General features: G+C 41.9%; 1 non-coding gene across 1 annotated transcript; it reads left to right on the forward strand.

Annotated features, from left to right (window-relative positions):
* Positions 1 to 15,618: 15,618 nt before the first annotated feature.
* Positions 15,619 to 15,725, forward strand: LOC122094574. The gene has a single exon (XR_006144889.1). It is a non-coding gene; the product is annotated as a small nucleolar RNA R71 (small nucleolar RNA).
* Positions 15,726 to 22,470: the final 6,745 nt, after the last annotated feature.

Raw genomic sequence — 22,470 nt, forward strand, 5'->3', positions numbered from 1 at the left:
ATCATCCTCTTCTTTGCTGATTTCACTCCCACTTGATTCTTCATCAGATTCCTCAAGGCCATCAAATTCTTCGACATCCAAACACTCATAGTATTCAGAGCGTACGGATCAGAAGATTTTCATAGGGCTGGTCCTATCATTACTGGCTCAAAGTTGGACCAGTCCTGACTCATCATCCTCTGTGTCACTCCCTACATGGATTAAGGAAGTGCATTCTTTGATCTGCTCCCCAATAGCCAATGTGGTTACTGCTCTGAGAATATCAGTTTGTAATCTCTTCAATTACCTCTGGATTGTCTTCAAAAGTTACAGCAGACTAAATTAGAGAAGTGGGATCACTCCCCTGGTCTTCCCCTAATGCATTTACAGACCTTATTGATGAAGTCATCTTTGGGGAATCTGGTAGTACAAGCATATCCTTCTAATCATACCCATCCATCCATCCTTCTTTTGGGTTATACACCGAACCTTGAGATGGGATATAAAGTGGGATGGTATGAAGATGATGTAATGTGAGAGGTAGGATATGAAGATTGGGGGTGATAGGATGAAGAGGTTCCTCCACTTTGATGGTGGGGGAAAGGTTGATGATATAGCGAAGGCTGATAATATGGCAGAGGCTGGTAATGTGGTATGGTGGATTCTTTTAATAAGGAGGGATGGATGGGGGGCACTCGATCTTCTAACTCTTCCTCTGATGATTCTCTTCTTCTGGGGGTTCTTATGATTCTAGCCATGACTCTTCTATAAGCACGAGCATTCATATGATTCTTCTAAGCTCTAGGTATAATGAGTTGAGTGGGGTCACTCTCCGTAGTTTCTTCACCCAAATTGTTTACATGATCAGGGAGTGGGCTGGTATTGACATTGGGAGGCTGGTTGATCTTCATCTCAATGGTTCTATTGTCTATCAAGTCCTGAATTGCATGCTGTAAACCCAAACATCTTTCAGTATTGTGCCCCTTCTAAGTGTGGTAGGCACAATACTCAAGATCCCTATACCAAGTTGGAGGAGGGTTGCTGATCACTCTTGGAGCCACTGTCCCTAGCAATCCTTACTTTTTTAACTTATCATATGCGGCCGTTACAGGCATTCCCAGATTAGAAAACTGCCTTCTTGGGGAAGGACCCTTTTGGGCGGGTGCATCTGCTTGTATTATGAAGGGCTATGAAGAAGTGGCTGGTGAGATTGACTGCTGAACTGCACTTACCATATTAGTTTTTGGACCCTTTCCCCGTCTGAATCGGGTGTTCTTGCTTGGATCTTGGGAGGATCCTTGATACTGGGCCTCTCTCAGAATTCTATTCTCCACCTGTGTGCCGGTGGCTATCAAGGCATCAAAAGTTTACAAATGCTGATAGTAAAGAACATCATAATAGGGCTTTGACAAGTTCTCTATTAACATCTCTACTTGCTCTGCTTCTGAAGGCCTATCTGCCATCTTGGTGGCCTTGTCTCTGAATCTCATCAAGAAGGCAGTGAATCCTTCTTTGGGCTACTGCCTCAATGTTTCAAGCTCCTGACATTTCACATCCACCTCAGTATTATAGGAGTATTATTTGGTGAAGGCCTTTACTGCCATCGCCCAATTCTAAGTTTTTGATGACACCAACTGTGTGAGTCACCTCAGTGCTAGTCCTGATAGGGTTAACATGAAGGCTTGTCCCATCTAGTTATTTGCAAGTTTCCATGACTTGGCAATGCTGAGAAAGACCTTAAGATGAGCCTTGGGTTCTCCTAACACATCAAATCTATCAGTTTGCCATTTAATTTTTTCTAGAATTCTTACTCCAGAGAAGAAACACATTTCCTTAGAATCCACTGCTTGGCCTTTTGATTCTTTTCTTGCTCAAATCATGTTCTCCAAATTCTCTAACTGCTCTCTAAACTTCCTTTCTTTCTCATTCTCCAGAGGCTTAAAGCACACATGTGTTGTAAATTCCTCTTCTTCATCTTCGATTACTACCTTAGGAGGAGGGACCCTGGAATAGGCCCCTCGTTGACCATTCAGTCAGGTAAGTGAAGATCCTCTCTGACCGATTGGCTGGACATACTTTGGTTCTCCTGAGTCGACTCGAGAAGAATTTCCACTATGACCTGTAGCTCTATTCTGGTCCACATCTTCTGTTGCTGGTGCCGGCTCATTCCTAGGATCAGCTCTGGGAGGGTTCTGAAGTGTATGCAATATCTGAGCTATCCCTCTTTTGACTTCAGCCATCTCTGTCTACAAGGTCTCCATGGGATGGACCCAGGCCTGCTCGGGTGTTTTCATGTTGGGAGGATCCATGCTTACTGGGTTGTAATCACATAGTAGTAGACAACCTCGAAGAGATGACAGAGGTGATTCTGGATTTAGGTGAGTCAATCGATTATCCTGACGAGTCCAAAGGGACCGTGGTGAATACTTGAGATATGGAATTGTGCCTGAACCAAAAGTGATTTATTTTAGGATTCTTGAATTCCCAACCCCTCGTTCACGCATTCATCAAATTAATAACCAATGATTCATCCAAAGTTAGTCCACTAAATGGTAGGGTGGATAGGGTTTGATGCCCCTGGTCTACCCAATGTCATAAGCGGGAAGTTCATACAAATGGCTTATTGAGAATATTCCCATAAGATATTCTATGTAATAAATTCATGCTTTCCTTACTCTTTTTCCCTCTAGGTGTCGTTGCTCCTAATTTTCTTGGGACTTCTCAGGACTTGACGTGACTCTGACGGGATTACCCCTGAGTCATGTATATGGACATTCTTCTTAAGGAGGAGGGACACCTTTATCTGAAATCCACTTTAGGAAAGCAATTCTTTATGACGGGAATATAGTGTAGGAACATTCTTTTTGAAGACCACAAACAAGTTCTACAATTAGCTTGTGGTGCTCCTAACTTCTTCATCTATTTTCTACATGATGCGAGCACGCGGTGGATGATAGGACTGACAAGGCTTCCTTGATAGGATCTATATACGCAAGGTACATGATCCTTTTGATATACCTGTAGGTACGAGATCAAGGGGGTGACTTCCTTGCCCATTACTCGTGATTACAGACGAGGTTAAGCAATTGGCCACAGGGTGGTGGAATTATGAGTGATTGTGTGCAAAAGTGTAATGTAGGGTAACCATCATTCGATCTCAGAATGCCATAAAGTGCTCAGACCTCCCCGAGGGTGCGGGTATGACAGGGAGTCCCTCACCAAATGATTTCACTTCGAGCACGATGCATGATGCAGTTAGTGAATACAATTACAAACATAGGGATAGCCAAACATGTTTTTAAACAAATATGGTGGAAAATGTTCTTATATTTAAAGCTAGCATCTAGTATCGGAAGCTTGACTTTTGTCCCCAGTGGAGTCGCCACTGTGAGGGTAGCGGTCGGAGATGGGCTATGCATCCCCGTCCTCTCTCCTTTCTCTCTCTCTCTCTTCACCTTCATGTGAGGGGGAGGGGTTCGAGTTGTGTGTGCATCGCTTGCAGACCCCGCATCGCCATATCACAGTTTGGAGATACGTGGAGGCCTATTTTGCAAGAGTGTAAAATTCATCATTTGAGATGGGGGTTTTGATGATGGTCCAATTTGGTGATCAGGATCATGCAAATGGGGTTTGGAGTTGCCATGGGACCTGGGTTGGGCCAAATTCCTGAGAAAAGGGCCTGAAATTTGGTCTGGTCTAGAAATTTAGGGTAAGTGTCAAGTTACAAAGTTGGGAAGGTGTTAAGCACCCAATCTGCCAGGTTCAACCGGTCTTCTTGCTAGATGCTTGAGAACGAACATTTTTCATAATTATTACTATTCCACATGTATGGCTAAGTTATCACACATATATACATTAATTGAATTCAAACTATTATATACACTAAAACAAGGCTTATTAGATATCCACATTATGCTTAAATGAGGAGAGAGATTATACCTGAATTTGACCCCTGTTTCGGGTCAAAAGGGGTAGGCCCCTGATTGGTACCAGCTCGGACTGTCTTTCATGTTCTTTCAGTTCAGGGGAAGATGATCTTGACCTCTAACTTCTTTTCTTGAGAGTTCCAGCTAGGAACGGTTGCTTTCGGATTTGGATTCAGATAGAGCTTGACTGGGGAAGGCTATTTTTGGCTTTGGATTCAGACAGAGCTTCGGCTAGGGAAGGCTATTTCCGAGCTTGGGGTGAGGTGACACTCTGGTAGAGCTTCCACTGGGGATAAGCTAAGGAAGGGCTAGGCTGAGGTGGCACTTCAGCAGAGCTTCCGCTAGGAATGGCTATTTCTAGAAATATTCCAGGGACACTCGGATAGGGGTTCGGCTAAGAAAGGCTATTTCTGAAAAGAAACGGGCTGACCTAAAAATGGATTGAAAAACTCCAAAGTCCCGAAGAACACTTTGAAGCAAAGTTTCAGATCTTAACAAAGATCTCTCTGTAGACCCGAAGAACCTCAAAAGGGGGGTTTTTATCTCAAGAAAGCTCAAGAACGCTCAAGAACACTCAAGAACACTCAAGAACGTACTGTTTTTGGCTAAAAACTAGATCTAACTAAGAATTTGGATTGAAGATCTTCAAGATCCCAAAGAACACTTCAAAGATCTGAATGAGTTTTCAAATCTTGATGAAGATCGCTCTGAAGATCAGAAGAAAATCAATAGGGGGGAGGGGAGGAAAATTTCACTCTGGATTCTTGTGTGTTGGTGTCTTTTTCTTTTTAAGGGAGGGGGTATTTATAGTTTTTTCTAGCCAAATAGAAGAGGGGGAATCCTTTTATCTAATGGATGAAAAGGGGGGCTCTAGCCTAAAGTGAAGAGATGGGATTTTTGTCCAATGGGTAAAGGGGGGTTGAAGGCAAAAATGAGTGGGGAGGGCTTTTGTCCAGTGGGTAAAAGGGGGTTTTCAGAAAAAATAGGAGAAGAGAGAAATTTTAGCTAGAAAAATGTGATTTTCAGAAAAATGGGAGGAGAGAGAATTTTTAGCCGAAAAAGGTGATTTTTGAAAAAGTGGGAGGAGAGAGAAGGTTTAGCTAGAAAAGGCAGTTTACAGAAAAGTGGGAGGAGAGAGAGGTTTAGCCGAAAAAGGTGATTTTCAGAAAAGCGAGAGGAGAGAGAAAGTTTAGCCAAAAAAAGGTGATTTTCAAAAAAAGCGGGAGGAAAGAGAAGGTTTAGCTAAAAAAGGCAATTTTTGGAAAAGTGGGAGGAGAGAGAAGGTTTAGCCAAAAAAGGTAATTTTTTGAAAAGTGGGAGGAGGGAGAAGGTTTAGCCGAAAAAGGCAGTTTTTGAAAAAGCTAGATGAGAGAGAAGGTTTAGCCGAAAAATATAGTTTTTGAAAAACCGAGAGGAGAGAGAAAGTTTAGGTAGGTAGTGTGGGTGATGTCATGGGTATGCTAATACATGGGTGTGCAGTGTGTGCACATGCGGGTGTGCGGGCAATATGCACAGTGTGAGGGCCACCTGCTCATGATGTAGGCACAGTGTGCATACCCATGCAGGCAAGGTGTGCACGGCATGCACGTGTACGATGGGGGCGCGTACACTGTGCGGCGGGGGCACTATACTGTGAGGTGGGGGCATGCATGCGTGCATCTAGGGTGCCCAGCATGCGACAAGGGTGTGTAGAGGTGTGTGCATGGTTGTGGGGTTGTGTGCATGGCTGTGGGGCTGTGTGCATGGCATGGCTGCGTGCATGTGCTGCAGCCCATGGGCAATGAGCAAACAAGCTGGCTGGCCTGTTGGCCAGAGCGCGCAGCACACATGTGAATATGGGTTTTTTCGGTGATGATTACGAGAGATCTGTTAGTTCGATTTTTCTGTATCATATATTGTGGTAATCGTATATCTGAGCACTATTCATCTGTATGGTCATCTTGACTGGATTTCTTCATATATGAAAGGCCAAAATTGGACCCCTTCTCTCCCGCGCGGGGATTTCTAGGGTTTTGGGTAGGGAAATGTTTCCATCAGCACCTCTGTCGGTCAAAAGTCGGAAGTCACGTCTAAGATCCAAATTTCATCACAGCCAGAGGAGGGTGACAAAATTGGGTGTCTACAGATAACTTAGCCATGCATGTAGAGTAGGAATAATTGTGGAAAATGTTCATTCTTAAGCATCTAGTGGGAAGACCGGTTGAACCGGGTAGATTGGGTGCCTAGCACCTTCTCAATTCTACAACCTGACATTACCCTAAATCTTTGAACCAGACCAACTTTCGGGCCCTTCTCTCAGGAATCGGGTCCACCCCAGGTCCTAGGCCCATAACCCTAGGTGGCGACTCCAAACCCTTTTGCATGATCTCGATCCCCATATTAAACCATCATCAAATCCCCATCTTGAATGACAAACTTTACACTCTTATGAAATAGGCCTCCATGTATCTCCTAGTGGTTATACGGCGGCACGGGGCCAACAGGGTAAGCACACATGACACACCCCTCCCTCATGAAATAGAAAGAGAGGAGAGAGGATGGAATGCATGCAAGTCCTTCCCCCCCCCCCGCCCCCCAAAAGGGAAGAGAGATCTCATTTCCGACCGCTACCCCAACAGTGGCGACTCCATTGGGGATAATGTTAAGCTTTCGACACTAGATGCTACCTCTAAATGCAAGAACATTTTCTATTACATTTGTTTGAAAACATGTTTGGCTAACCCCATGTTTGTAATTGTATTTGCTAACCACATCATGCATCGTGCTCGAAGTGAAATCATTTGGCGAGGGACTCCCTATTATGCCTGCACCCTCCAGGAGGTCAATGCATGTCATGGAGAGTACTCTGAGAGAAAATGGTGGCCGCTTCCTGTACAAGGGTATGGGGGTATTATTAAACGGTGATGATGTTCATAATTGTGCCAGCACTCTTGGGGAGGTCCATGCACTTTATGAAATTCTGAGATTGAATAAAGATATTCCCGTATTACACTTCTGCACACAATCACTCACGGTTCCACCACCCCATGGCCAGTTGCTTAACCTAGTGTATAGTCATGTGTAATGAGCAAGGAAGTCAACCCCTTGATCTCATACCTATGAGTATATCAAAAGGATCACGTATCTTGCGTATATAGATCCTGTCAAAGAAGCCTTGTTGATCCTATTGCATCCACCGCATACTCGCATCATGTAGAAAATAGATGGAGAACATTAAGAAAGCCACAAGCTGATCTATAAAATTTGTTTGAGGTCTTGAAAAGGAATTTTCCTATAATACATTCTAGTTGTAAAGAAATTCTCTCCTAAGTGGGTTTCAGATAAAAGGTATCCTTCCTCCTTGGAAATGAAATATAGATGATTTGGCACACGTGATCCAGGCTGATTTCTGTCAAAGTCTCGTGAAATGCCGAATTATCTAAAAGTCCTGAAGAAACTAGGAGGAAGGTCACCTAATGGAATAAGATTAAGGAAAGCATGACTTTAGTGGCAAAGAATGTATTAATAGGGATATTATTGTCAAGGCATTTGTATGAATCTCCAGCTTATGACATTGAGTGGACTAGGGGCATCAAACCTTACCTACTCCCTATCATTAAGCACACTAACTTTGGATGGATCATTGGTTGTTAATCTAGTGAATGAGTGAACAAGGGGTTGGGGATACAAGAATCCTAAAATAATCTATTTTTGGTTTAGGAAAAATTCCACACCTCAAGTATTCCCCGCAATCCATTTGGACACATCAGGGTAATCGGTTGACTCGCTTAAGCCTAGTGTCACGTCCATTGTCTCTCTGAGATTATCTACTACCAAGTGATTACAACCTAGTTCACATGGACCCACACAACTTGAAATCCCCCGAGCAAGCTTTGGTCCTTCCCATAGAGACTTTGCAGACAGAGATGGCGAGGTCAAGAGTGGTTTAGCTCAAATATTGCACATGCTCCGAAACCCTCCTAGGACCAAACCAGCACAAGCTACAGGAGAGTTGGATTAGAATGGACCTACGAGTCATCATGGGACTTCTTCCCGAGTTGACTTAGGAGAGCCAGAACAAGCCAGGCCAACTGGTTAGAGAGGAGTTTAACCTACCAGCTCGAATGGCCAACGAGGAACCTGTTCTCGAGTTCCTCTGCCCAAAGTAGTAATTGAAGATGAGGAAGAGGAGTTCGCAGCACATGTCCAAATGGAACCTCTAGAGATGGAGAGAGAAAGAAGAGTTAGAGAACAATTGGAAAATTTAGAATATATGACCCAAAAAGGAAAGAGTTCAGAAAGTCAAGTGGTGGAATCCGATGAGATGAGTTTCTTCTTCAGGGTAAAATTCTCAAGAAATTCAAGTGGTAAACTGATAGGTTTGATGGGTCAGGGAACCCCAAGGCTCATCTCAAAGTCTTTCTTAGCATCACCAAATCATGGCAACTTATGGACAACCAGATGGGAAAAGCCTTTATGTTAACCCTATTAGGACCAGCACTAAGGTGGCTCATGCAGTTGGAGTCATCCGAAACCCAGAATCGGATGACAGTTGTGAAAGCCTTCACCAAGCAGTACTCCTACAACACTGAAATAGATGTGAAGCAACAGGAGCTTGAAACCTTGAGACATAGCCTAGGGAAGGGTCTACCACCTTCTTAATGAGGTTCAGGGATAGGGCAACCAAGATGGCAGATTGGCCTTCAGAAGTTGAGCAAGTAAGAATGTTGATTGAGGATCTTTCCAAGCTTTACTATGATGTTCTCTACTATCAACATTTGCAAACCTTTGAGGCATTGATCACCACAGGAACCCATGTTGAGAACAAGATTCTGAGGGATGCACAATATCAAGGGACTTCTCAAGATTTGGGAAAAGGTAAGGTTGGGTATGGCAAGAGTCTCGAAACCAATATGGTAGGTGCAATTCAACAGTCAGGACCACATACCACTGCATCTCATCCACAACCATTTGTGGTGCAACCAGATGCTCCTGTCCAACAAGCTCCTCACCCAAGAAGACAGTTCATTGAGTCGGGGATGCCTTTGGCCACCGTATATGAGAAATTGAAGAAACAAGGCCTTTTGGGAACTGTATCTCTAAGAGTAATCCGTAATCCTCCACCAACTTGGTGCAAAGAATATGAATACTGCTCTTACCATACTCACAAGGGACATACTACTAAAAGATGTTTCAATTTATAACATGCAATCCAAGATTTGGTAGACAATGGGTCTATTGAAGTCAAGGTCGAACAACCTCCTAACATCACTACCAATCCGGTCCTAGATCATAGAATAGTTAGTATGTTGGAAGGGGAGTCAACAGAAAGTGACCCCACTTGACTCATTAGGCCACGGGCTCAAAAAAAGTCACTTGAATATCATGGGAGTTAGGACCAAAGTCAAGAAAACCCTAGGAAAGAAGAGTCATCAGAAGATGAGTCAGAAGATGAGGATAATATACCCACCTTCCCTCCTTCATCACCGACCCTAGAAGAAGAACCCACCACTTTATACCATCCGCTTTCACCATTATTCTCCTTCTCACCATACCACAAAAAAGCAGGAACCTCTTTATCATCCTATCATCCACTATCTTCATCAAAATACCCTATTTCCTACATCACATCCCCTTCATATCACCCCACCCCATATCCATCATCACCATTACATCATTCCCATGGGTCGATAGACAAACCATCAAATCCAAAAGAAGGATGGATTGGTGGGTACAGTTGGAAGGATATGCTTGTATTGCCAAAATATCCAAAGATAACTTCATCGAAAAATTTAGTGAATGCTCTAAGAGAAAATTAGGGGGGCACACCCTACCTTCTTGATTCAGATAACTACACCCCAGGGATATCAAGAAGTCATAGATAATCTTCTAATAGTAGTAATGGCATTGACAGTAGGTGAACAGATCAAGGAACATGAGTTCAGCCAATTTAAGTTTGTAAGCAAACAGTCACAAAGGGAAGAGGCATTTGCAGTGCTAGCTGTGACTAGCCTTAAAGAAGAAGAAGGTCCGTGGCCACCAGTCCATTGAGCCATTCCAGAACTGGACAAGCATTGGAGAGAACTTCGAGTTACTCATGCTACTGAGTCAACCAACCTGGATACTATGATAAAAGCATCAAGTCAAGTGTCAAGATCGTCATCGAATTAGTTGTCGAGTCTATTGTTGAGTCGTCTCTTTATGATTATGTGTTTGTTTTCCCTCTTCAGGAAAGTCCAAAGTCAATGTATGTCAAGTCTGTTACTCCTTTCATGAATGAAATTTCCGAGTCCAAGTATGACTTGCCTCCTTTTTCTAATGATGATCTTAACAAATGTCATAACCCAATAAGACAATGCAAACCAAAGAAAGCCTAGCCCATCCATGACGATACCCGAGTTATTAATTTGAAAACTAAACAATGCCTTCGAGAGGTCAAAAGTGGTACCACCCAGGATGAGCAAGAATCAAAACAGATGAAGTCTTTGCCTGGTTTTATGAGGATATGCCAAGGATAGACCCCAACATTGTACAACACCGTTTGCCAACTTACCCTAGCACAAGGCCAGTCAAATAGAAGCTCAGAAGAATGTGTCTAGAATAGAATGAAAATATTAGAGAAGAGGAATGAGGGATTTATATAAGTGGTGAATTACCCCCAATAGTTGGCCAGCATCACACCCATTCTTAAAAAAAACAAAAAGATGGTAGGGTATGCATGTGCATTAATTTTTAGGAGAGTCCAAAAGATGATACAGTTGGGGCATACCTTATGGTCATGGATTATCATGATACAATCAAGTAAGTATGCACCCAGGAGATCACAAGAAGACAGCCTTCACCACTCAGTGGGGAGCTCATCACTGCAAGGTGATGACCTTCAGATTAAAAAATGCTGGGGTAACTTATCAGCTATATGAACCAATCTCAAATCAAGGATCCCATTTCTGGGGCAAAGCATCAAGAGGCACCGTTACGTCACCTATAGGCCACTAACAAAGTGGTGTAGTGGAAACAGTCGAGAAGAATGTCAAAGCCACCCTCCAAAAAAAAAAAAAGAAAGAAAATAGCTAAGGCTCATAGGAACTGGCAGATAAGTTATCGCTTGCTTTGTGGGCATATCAGACTTCTATATGATCCTCGATTAGGGCAACTCCCTTTTTCCTTTGTATATGGGGTTGAGGTAATACTACCAAGAGAGATTCTAGTACCATCCCTCAAGGTACTTTTGGTTAGCTAGTTACTTAGAGAAGAATGGATGAAGGCTAGACAACGAGCTTAACTTTTTAGATGAAAGACATATGAAGGCCATGGACAATCTAAGAAAATATCAATGGAAAATGGCAAGGGCCTTCAACAAGAATGTGAGGCCTCATCACATAGAAGAAGGTGAGCTCGTTCTTCGAGAACAAAGAGCCCCAATTCATGACCCAAGAGGAAAATTTAGGCCCAACTAGAGTAGCCATTCACTATCAAAAAAATCCTACCAGGCAAGGCTGTGAGACTCCTGGACCCTAATGGCAAAGAAATACCTAGATTGGTCAATATGGAACAACTCAAGAAAGGATGAACTTCCTGAACTACACTAGACCTGATTCCTCTTAAGGGATACAGTCTCAACAACCTTCGGGTAATTGGAAGGTTCCTAGATTAATAATCAAGGTATCTAAAAGATCATCATAGCTTGTGTCCCCCAAGAATCGCCACTTGGCATATATGGTCAATAGGTACTTGTCATTCACCTGTGGTCCTTCAAATTCTTATCCAGAATTCCATTCCCCCAAAAGTCGCCGCTCAGCACCAGTAATCAATGCCAATTCATTCCTCACATGTGATTGGTCAAAAACAAAAAGAAAGCTTGATGCAACAATGGTAAAAAGTTTGGTTATATTAGTAGTCTGTGAGTAACCTCTAAAAAAAAAAAAAAATCATCTCTCCCTCCTTTGTTTGTTATAAAAAAAATCATGGATTATTTGGATGTGATCTTGGACATTGAGGCTCCAGGACTGTGGGAATCTATGAACATGTTGGATACATGAAGCTACATCACCACTTACTCCAACAGGTTTGCATGCCCTCCCCACCCAAAGGTAAAGTGGTTCAATCATCTTTAAAGGACTATTCAGAAGAAATCCAAAGTTTCTTTGGATGGGGGAAAGAGGAAATGAAGCAATTTGTCAGCTATGGAAGATTGAAATTCTTAGGGTTTCTAGGATCTTCACCGAATACTTATCATTAGGAGGAATCCATCGACAGGGACCACCAGATGCATATTTGTTTTGCATGTTCTTCAAACTCCCAGACTTGGGGCCCACCTGTCCTTATGGAAATGGGTTAAAAAGGTCATTCCCCACTTCATTTTATGATGAGGTGATGTTTGGATTTTAGCATTATACTGGTTATTTTAATGTGGAATTAGTCATGCCTTAAAATTTTAAAAATTAAAAGATTTTCTAGGCGAAAAGATAAGATTTTATTTCAAAATAAAGACCCAAGACTGGCAGTACAAAAGATAAAAATAAAAAAAAGAAAAAAAATAATAAATAAACACAGAGGGAAAGAAGAAGAAAATAAAGACATCTGTGTTCTCAAGTTTGCAGGATTACAAGAGACAGAAAATGGGAGGTCCTAAGAATCAGCTTCACCATGCCCTGAATCCCATCACTAGCAGGGATCATCGTATCACCTATGACCACAGAAAAAGAAAGATACCCTTTTGGCTCATTTGGCTTACCGATTCGAATAAATTGGGATGCCATCGGATGGCCCGTAAACCCTTTTTGGCTCATTGTCTTATTGTTTCGAATGAATTGGAATGCCATCGAATGGCCCGCATGCCCTTTTGGCTCATTTGGCTTACCTATTTGAATGAATTGGGATGCCATCGGATGGCTCGCATACCCTTTTGGCTCATTTGTCTTACCGATTTGAATGAATCAGGATGGCATCGGATAGCCCGTAAACGCTTTTTGGCTCGTTGGGTTTCAAATCAAGATGCCATCGGATGGCCTGCATACCCTTTTGGCTCATTTGGCTTACCGATTCGAATGAATCGGGATGCCATCGGATGGCCAGCAGACCCATTTTGGCTCATTGGCTTATTATTTCAAATGAATCAGGATGCCATCGGATGGCTTGCATACCATTTTTAGCTTGTTGGCTTACTATTTCAGATGAATCAGGATGCCATCGGATGGCTTGCAAACCCTTTTGGCTCATTAGCTTACCGTTTCGAATGAATCAAGATGCCATTGGATGGCCCGTATACCCTTTTGGCTCATTGGCTCACCATTTTGAATGAATCAGGATGCCATCGGATGGCCCGCATACCCTTTTGGCTCATTGACTTACTGTTTTGAATAAATCAGGATGCCATTGGATGGCCCACATACCCTTTTTGGCTCAGGATTTCCGGTTTGATACAACCGAATACCATTAGATGGCCTAGAAGCCTTTTCAAGCCAAGGATTCTAGTTTAATACAATTGGAATACTGTTGGATGACTCAAAGACTAGATATCCCTATATTGGCACATAGAAGCCTAGCTAAGGAAAATCCAAGAATCAAATATTTTTGTCTTTTGCAAGATTGAAATAGCCACGAATTTCTTTCTCATAATCAACAGTCCCAGATAGCTCAGATTGGGCATTCTATAGACACCCAATTTTGTCACCCTCCCCCGGCTATGATAACTAAGGATCTTGAACACAACCTTTCACCTCCGATCAACAGAGATGACAACTAACTGAGGTATAACTATTCCCAGAAGCACTCTATACTCACCCAAAATCCCCAGAAAACTTGTACGAGAGAAAAAAAGGGTCCAATTATGACATTTTATATATAAAGGAATCTGATCAAAGTGACTGCACAGATGCATGGTACTCAGAATTATGATTCCAATGATATATGGTATGTCAAAATTGGACCTTCGGATCTCCTGTAATCACTCCCAAAAGTTGCACCTTGAGTGCCCAAACCCTACCTATGCGAGCCCCCACGCCTTGCCTTGAGTGCCCAAACCCCGCCCATGCAAGCACCCACGCCTTGCCTTGCACCCCTACCCGCACCCTGCGTGCGCCGACCAAACACCGCATATACCCGACCAAGCCCTATGCGTACCCAACTAAGCTCCACGTGCACCCGACTAAGCCCCCTAGCCCCAGCACCCTTGTTGGAGCCCCAACACCAATACCGGAGCCCAAGCACCCATGTCGGAACCCCATCACCTATATTGGAGCCCTAGCACCTCTATTAGAGCTCCAGACCCATGCTGGAGCTCCAGCGCCCTTGCTAGAGCTCCAACATCCCTAATGGAGTTCCAGTACCCCTGCTGGACCTCCAGCACCCCTGTTAAAGCTGTCGCACACCTGTTGAAACCTCTGACACCCTCGACGGCAATCAGAATCCCCCCTTCCAGTGACTGATTTGGATAAGGAATTCCCTCTTCACCCGCCTATGTACCCTACACTGCCTTGCTAGTGTACCCTACATTGCCCCACACCGTGGCCTCCCATTGGTCCAAAAAGGAATCTTATTATCTTATTGGCCCCAAAAAATTACCTTTGACCCCATTGGCAATAGAAATTTACCCTCCACCCTATTGGTCCAAAATTTTCTACTTTCACCACATTGGTTTAGAGAAATTACTTTTTACCACCATTGGCTAAGGAATTTTCTCTTTCCTCCCTATTGGTCCAAAAATCCTATAAATACCCCCTCCCTTTGATTTTACACACCACAAAAATCCAAGTCTCTTAGTGAGCAACCCATAGTAGAGAAGCTCTGCCCTCTCTCCTCCCCTCCCCCTTTGTGGTTTTTCAAGTCTTCGGAGAGATCTTCATAAGATCCAAATTGTTCTTCGGATCTTCAAAGTATTCTTTGGGCCTTCGGGACTTTCAATCCTTTGCTTTCTTTGAGTGAGAATTTTAGGAAAAGTTTCCTCCTAGCCCTCCCATAGCCTACCCCTAGCAGAAGATCTGTCTGAGTGCCTCCTTAGCCTAGCTCTCCCATAGCCTATCCCCAATGGAAGCTCTGTCCGAGTGTCACCTTAGCCTAGCCCTCTCATAGCCTATCCCCAATGGAAGCTTTGTCTGAGTGCCACCTCATCCTAGCCCTTCCATAGCCTATCCCCAACAGAAGATCTGTCCCAATATGACCTCAGCCAAAACCCAGAAGTAGCTCATCCCTGGCTGAAGCTCTGCCGAAATACTACCTCAACCTAAGCCTGAAAATAGCCTTCCCTAGTCGAAGTTCTATCAGAATTCAAATCTGAAAAGTAACCGTTCCTGGCGGAAACTCTGCCTGAATATTATCATAGTCAGCATCTCTCGAGAAAGGAAGTTGGAGGTCAATACCATCTTCCCCTGAGCCAGGAAATCCATAAGAAAGGATTGCTCTCTTAGAGTTGTGGACGCCTTGTGATCTCATAGAATTGCATCCAAGACTGATGATGGCTCTTTAGGAACAATAGCCTCAATCCTTTTGATAAGGCTACCTAAGTGGGCTTCCTTGGCTACTAACGCATCTACAAAATATCCTTTCCCTCCTATGGTTCTCACTTTCTTGGGTTGATTCCCACTCATGGGTTTTATCAGCTAAGTCAAGTAAGAAGTCTTATACCTTTCTTTCATCTATAAAGGATGTGAATCCCCTAGGGCATATAGACTCTATCATTTGTTTAGTTGGGTAATCAATACCATCATAAATTATTTGATATAAATGCCATAAGTCTAGGCCACGGTGAGGGCATTCTTGGAGTAGATCCTTGAATCTCTCCATAAGTTTAGAAAAAGGCTCTCTAAGATTTTGCCTAAACTAAAGGACATCACTTCTAAGCTTATTGGTCTTGTGAGTTGGGAAAAACTTCTTGAGGAAGACAACTCTTCCCGTTTGGGGGTGAAAAGGACTTGCATGCAGTCAGTCCTCTGTCCTCTCTTTCTCTTTTATGAGGGAGTGGTGTGTCATGTGTGCTTATCTTGTGGGCCCTGTGCCGCCGTATCGCCTCTCGAAGATCATGGAGGCCTACTTCATAAGAGTGTAAAGTTTGTCATTCAAAACGGGGATTTAATGATGATCCAATACAGGGATCGGGATCATACAAAAGGGTTTGGAGTCGCACCTAGGGTTATGGGCCTAAGACCCAGGGTGGGCTCGATTCCTGAGAAAAGGGCCTATAAGTTGGTCTGGTTTGGAGATTTAGGGTAAGTGTCAGGTTGTAGAATTGGGAAGGTGTTAAGCATCCAATCTACCCGGTTCAACCTGTCTTCCTACTAGATGCTTAAGAACGAACATTTTCTATAATTATTCCTATTCTGCATGCATAGCTAAGTTATCACACATATATACACTGACTGAATATAAATGACTATGTACACTAAAACAAGGTCAATATAAAGTCTATATTATGCTAATTTTGTTGAGAAATTTTACTTGAGCTTGACCCCTGTTTCGAGTCAAGAGGGGTGGACCCCTAGTTGATGCTAGTATGAACCGCCTTGTGTATGGTAAGGCATGCCATCTTTCAATTGAGTTAGAGAATAAATCCTTTTGGGCTATAAAGAAGCTGAATTTTGATCTGCCTACTGCTAGTACTCATAGCGGGCTCCAACTAGCTGAGTTGGAGGAGCTTCGCAATGATGCCTATGACAATGCTAGGATTTATAAGGCAAAAACCAAGGCTTTTCATGATAGACAAATCCTTGGGAAGTTTTTCACACCTGGTGATAAGGTTTTTCTCTACAATTCTAGGTTGCATATTTTTCCAGGTGAGTTGAGATCTCGTTGGGATGGTCCTTATGTTATGCAAACTATTTTTTCTTGTGGTACTATTGAGGTGTTGCACCCTAGCACAGGTGCAATTTTCAAGGTCAATGATCAACGGCTGAAGCCCTTCATTGAGTTGTCATCTTCTGCTCTAGAAGAGGTCATAGATCTCCATAAACCTCTTTACGCAAATGATTAACTTTTACCCAGGTATGACCCCCTTGCATTGTCTTTGCTTTTAATTCTTCCATGCATTGAGGACATTGAATAACTTAAGTGTGGGAGAGGGAAACCAGTTTCTTTTTGTTTTTATTTTTTTTTCTTTTTTTTTATGTCTCATTTTCTTGTTTTGAGCTTGCTAAGGATAGAAGTCCTACTTTGGCTTTTGGCTAATGATTATACCACTCAGTTGCTTGATGTACGAAAGTAATAATTTTGATTAAATACCCATCTTAAACTCATAAAAATCCTATTGAGAAAAAAGAAAGAAGCCTGAGGTGGGACTCTCTTTTGAAAAATAAGAAACCTTTGTTTTATGGTGTTGGACCATATGTAAATCTATGGGGTCCTTGTACTCTTGATTTGGAGTTGAGACCTTCTTTTTAGATTGGCATGAGTTAACAAATACACAATTTTAAGTGAAGTGTGGAAAGTGATATAAATGAAAAGTAAGAGTTGATTTCTTTAGAACTAGACAGGGTATTGTGTCTCAGGAAGTGTGGTGTCTTGATCTAAACTCTTAGAGAACAATTTTCTGAAAGAACTCTGGCATCACTGTTTATGTGGGCATATACAAAAAGCAAAGCTACATAGTAATTTGGGTGTTTGGTGTTTGCTCCACTATGTCATTCAGGCCAACAGTAGTGGAGTAGGATAGAATTTATTATAAAAAAAAATAAAAGAGAAAGAGAGAAAGAAAACCACACAGCAAGAAAGTACGTGCAAATGTCATCAATGCCTTGGTAACATGTTTGGTCGAAAACACTCTAACACCTTAGTCCTTGGTTCCTTATTACTTCACAAGTGGTATTGCCTTAAGATAAGGATGTTTTGGAAGATACAAGGTGAGTTCCGAATTAAAAAATATGTTGGTGTCTGAAATTGATATGGGAGAATAAAAATTCAAGTGTGTGGGTCCCTAGATCAAGTGTTAGAGAAGTTATCTTTGCTCCGGATCGGTATGACCCTTACCTTTAGTCAAGGTTGGGATTTTTTTTTCTGAATTTTGGGTGTATATTCATTGTAAACACCCACAAGAAACAACTCATCCTCTAGGGGTGACCTAGTGGTTTAAAGGCATGTTGCACATGCTAAGTGCAACCGTGATTCCTACGAAAGTGAGTAAGTTTTTTTGTTGTTGTTTACTTTTTATTCTTTTTGTTTAGCTCAAGGACTAGAAAAGTCTAAGTGTAGGAGAATTCTGATGAGCACATTTATGTGTGAAATCTTAGGAAAAAAAAAACATGCATTTTACATACTTAGAATGGACCTACCTTGGGTTTTTCTCTCTTTTTGTAGGTTTTGTATATACAAGGCCTTAGGGACTATCGGGCACCATATCTCTAATTTTACATGAAAAGAGGTCTCTTTTCTATCATGGCTATGAAGATGATGAAATTCTGAGCAAGATGGATGTGTCACATTAAAAGTACACATTCGTTTTGGCACCCGTACATATGATTATTCTTTTTGGTCCAGAAAAAGAATAATGAACTTTTTCTTTCCTTTTCTTTCCTATTTTCTCTCTCTTTTTTTTTTTTCCTCTCTCTTCCCTCTACCTCATTACACAAAATCCTCCAAGGGGATCCACCCTTGGATCTCCTCCTCTCTCCCCTATTCCCTATAAAAAGGGAGTCGACCAAGGAGAAAGGGGCATCCCTCTCTTCCTCTCTCCTTCTTTAGTTATAGTTGTGCTCTAGCTCTAGTTCTAGTTCTTCTTTATTTTTTCTTTAAACACTTTTGTAATTGGTTTTATTAAATTAATGCAATGTCTTTTATTTTTATGGTTTATGTTATTCAAGTTATGCAAGTTGCAATTGTAATTCTCTAGTTTAAGGCTTAGATCTAGGTGACAAGATCCAAGCTGTGGAGCATCTATGTTCAAGTGCAAGTTTCGCTTTAAGATTTGTTTTCTCCAGGCCTAGCAATTTCAGATTTGGTTTATTCTAGATCTAGTTTTTACGGTTGATAGTATCTTAAATCAATCAGGTTTTTAATTCAAGGATTGAAGTTCAGGTAAGTAGGCTTCTGTAGTAGTCTTCTCTTCCCCCTCCTCATTCCCTCTTCTTGCTACCCATCATTCTTAATTTAGGATTTTCATTTTCAATTTTACTTTGATGCTTTCCCTTTCCCCCAAGGTTCTTGGCTAGAAGATGTGTTGGCTTTGCCCCTCTCTAGCTATGGAACCATCCTTTTACTTTTATTATTTATATTGCCTCCATTTCTCTAAAGCTAAGTAGATAAGCCCTTATAAGAGTATTCTCTGATCAAGTAGAGAAGCTCGTACTATTGACGGTGCATCCCTTGGGCTAAGTAATGATACCTACTTGTGTTCCTCTCTCTAGTTTTATTCCCCTTTTATTTTTATTTTTTTTATTTCAGCCATTTTTCTTTTCTTCTACTTTATTACTTTTTATTTATTTGCTTTAAGTGTTAAATTCCTAGATGATCAATGGTTAGGGTTAGATGTGAATGGTTAGATTTGTAATTACAATTACAATTCCAATTTCCCTAGTTGTATTGGTTAGGACGTACTTTTAGATGCATGTGTTTTAGGGCGGTAGTTAGAAATAGATCACCATCATCAATCCGTACACTTTTGCGTTACTAGAAGAAGCCAAAAATAAAGTGGCTACCTCCTTGTGTTCAACCCATAGCTTTGATGACCCGTATGTTTGCGGTTACTTTTAAATCTCAAACAGGAAGTTCTATCGGAGTGCCACCTAAGCCTAAGCCCTCCTATAGCCCCTCCCTAGCGGAGCTCTATCGGAGTGCCACCTAAGTATTAGCCTTCTAGTAGCCTTCTCTAGCCAAAGCTCTGCTAGAATCCTAATCCAGAACTAGCCTTCCCTAAGACGAAGCTCTGCTAAAGTTCTATCAAATTACCAGCTTGGGAATCGCTCTTCCCTAGCCGAACCTTTATCCAAGTATTCAGAAATTACCACAGTTAGCATCACTCGAGAAGGGAAGTTGGAGGTCAAGACCATCTTCCCCTGAGCTGGGAGAATCTATAAGAAAGTTTGTACCCGCACTAGCTGGGGGTCCATCCCTCTTGACTCGAAACATGGATCAAGCTTAAGTATAATCTCTCACCCGAATTAGCATAATGTAAACATTTTATTGACCTTGTTTTAGTGTACATATATAGTTAATTTCTTTTGATGGATGTATATGTTATAACTTAGTCACGCATGCGTTGTAGGAATAATTGTGAAAAATGTTTGGTCTCAAGCATCTAGTAGGAAGATTGGTTGAACTGAGTAGATTGCATGCCTAACACCTTCCCAATTCTATAACCTGACACATACCCTATTCTCTGGACCAGACCAACTTCTGGGCCCTTTTCTTAGGAATTGGGCTCATCCCTGGGCCCTAGGCCCATAAACCTAGGTGGCAACTCCAAAACCCTTTTGCATGATCTCAATCCCCCGTATTGGACTATCATCAAATACCCCTCTCAATGATGACCACTACATGCCCCCAATAGAGGCCCCCAATGATCTCCAAGTGATGGTACGATGGTGCAGGGCTCGTGGAAGCATACACACAACACTTCCCTCCCCAAGAAAGAGAAAGAGGGAGAGAGGGCTGAGAAATCCCCAAAGATTTTTGCCGCTACCCTCACAACCGCACATGAGGAAAAACTTAAGCACGGGTAGGTGGCAGGGACTTGAGCAGAGTAGGGTGATCTGGTATTATGATGTTGTAGAGGAGATGATGAGGAAAAGGAGAAGGTGAGTAGGGAGCATTTGTTGTTTCTCCTTGTCCATGCATGGGGAGAAGAAGAGAGATATAACGGGAAGAAGTGATTGAGATTGTGTTGGCTACAATTCTCGGTGACCACATGACAGATGGTGTTGTGCACAGGCTTGAGAGAAAATGTCATGGAAAATGATTGGCTGACTTCTAACCAGGGAGAAAGTGCAGTCTTTCCAGTGCCTCAATTGCTCCATAGACTTATAAACTCATAAGGAAGAAAGAGAAACACAATCCATTAAAATTACTGCAATAAGAACACAATCCATTACAATCAATTATAGCAAAATAAGGGGTTGTCATGTTGAGACAATCATGATGAAGCAAGGGGTATAGCTTGAGCATATCTTCAACAACTTTTTGAAGACTCTAACACTCAAAATCCATCTTCAATAATCAAATTGCCCCTGAACATAAATGCGATAAAATTATCGATAGTGAGCCAAAAAATGCATAACACCATGGCCACACCCATAGCACTCAAACAACTTTATACACACCACATATCATGGCTATGTCATTAGAGTGACCATACACTACCACCTCATCACTGTTGGCCATGTCATTCGTGAGCATATGCAAATTATCAGAATACTCCCAAGAATGCCAATTACTAGTGAAAGCACCATAGCCCCTTCACATCAACATCCTCATGATCATAATACCTATCTCATATGAATTTACCATAATAGCCCTAGAATTTGTACTTGTTGTACCTGATACTCTGCCATCTTTGTCATATCACACTGTGTTCATTGCCACGTCACTCTACCAGTTGTATACTTCTAATGACTTAGACTGCAATGTGTTGATAACAATGATAATAACATGTACATTATGTATACAACAGTTTTGACCTACTTCCGCTCCATGATTGATGGAACCATGTAATTTGACAACTAGAAGCTTTGTTCGCTCTCTTGATTAGACGTTTATTTACCGAGAAAAAAAAATTAGTTAGACCAGGCAAATTGCCACTTTGACAGTGTCTTGTAAAGCACTTAGCATCAGTTGCGAGATCTAAGGGGCTGATTCTGGATTCCATAGGTAGAATAGTGTCAATTTTACTATGAGACCTAATGGGGTTTACTATTAGACCTACCCCATTATTGTCATTATGAGTCCGGATCCTCTCTAGCCGGATGGAGAGGATAAACTCTCCAACCATAGTTTCCTCATGTCATGTGTGTCATGAGCCTTGACGGATGCTTACCCCCGTTAGGTCTCTAATGAACTGATTTTTCTAATTTTTTTTTCTTCCTGTTTTTCATCTCTCTATCTGTTTATAGGAATTAATTCAATTTATTTTGTACAAAATAGAAAACTTAGATTCTCTCCTTCAATCCAATTTCTGGAGACTCTCTTTCTCTCTCTTCTCTCTCTCTCGCTCTTTGCCTCCCCATGTGCAATATTTCTGCAGTTTTCAAATCGTTGCCCTCCTGAATGATCACCTCAGTGGTGTCTGGTTATCTTTAAGCAATAGCTACACTACAAGTGTGATTTCAGAATGATAGAGTCCGGTAGAAGACCAAGCAATTAGAGAAAGAGAGAGATTACATGGTTTTGAAAGACCGTAATAACAATACTTTTTATAAACCTTTGCACAGCGATTCGAGTTTGATCTTAAATGAAAACAACAATCTAAGTGTGGCCTTGCACTAGTTAGGTGCCTTGGAGCCATGGAGACAACATAGCAATTTTGTTTGTAATAACAACAAGAAGTTGAGCTCCACGTTCTACTATGTGACACATTGTATGCATCATCAGTAGTTCAAGGTGTGTAGTCTAGGTTGGCTCTTCAATTCCGAGCAATCAACTAAACGAATGAAGATTTTCAAAATAATTC

The sequence above is a fragment of the Macadamia integrifolia genome, chromosome 11, assembly GCF_013358625.1.
Source record: "Macadamia integrifolia cultivar HAES 741 chromosome 11, SCU_Mint_v3, whole genome shotgun sequence".
Classification (NCBI taxonomy): Eukaryota; Viridiplantae; Streptophyta; class Magnoliopsida; order Proteales; family Proteaceae; genus Macadamia; species Macadamia integrifolia.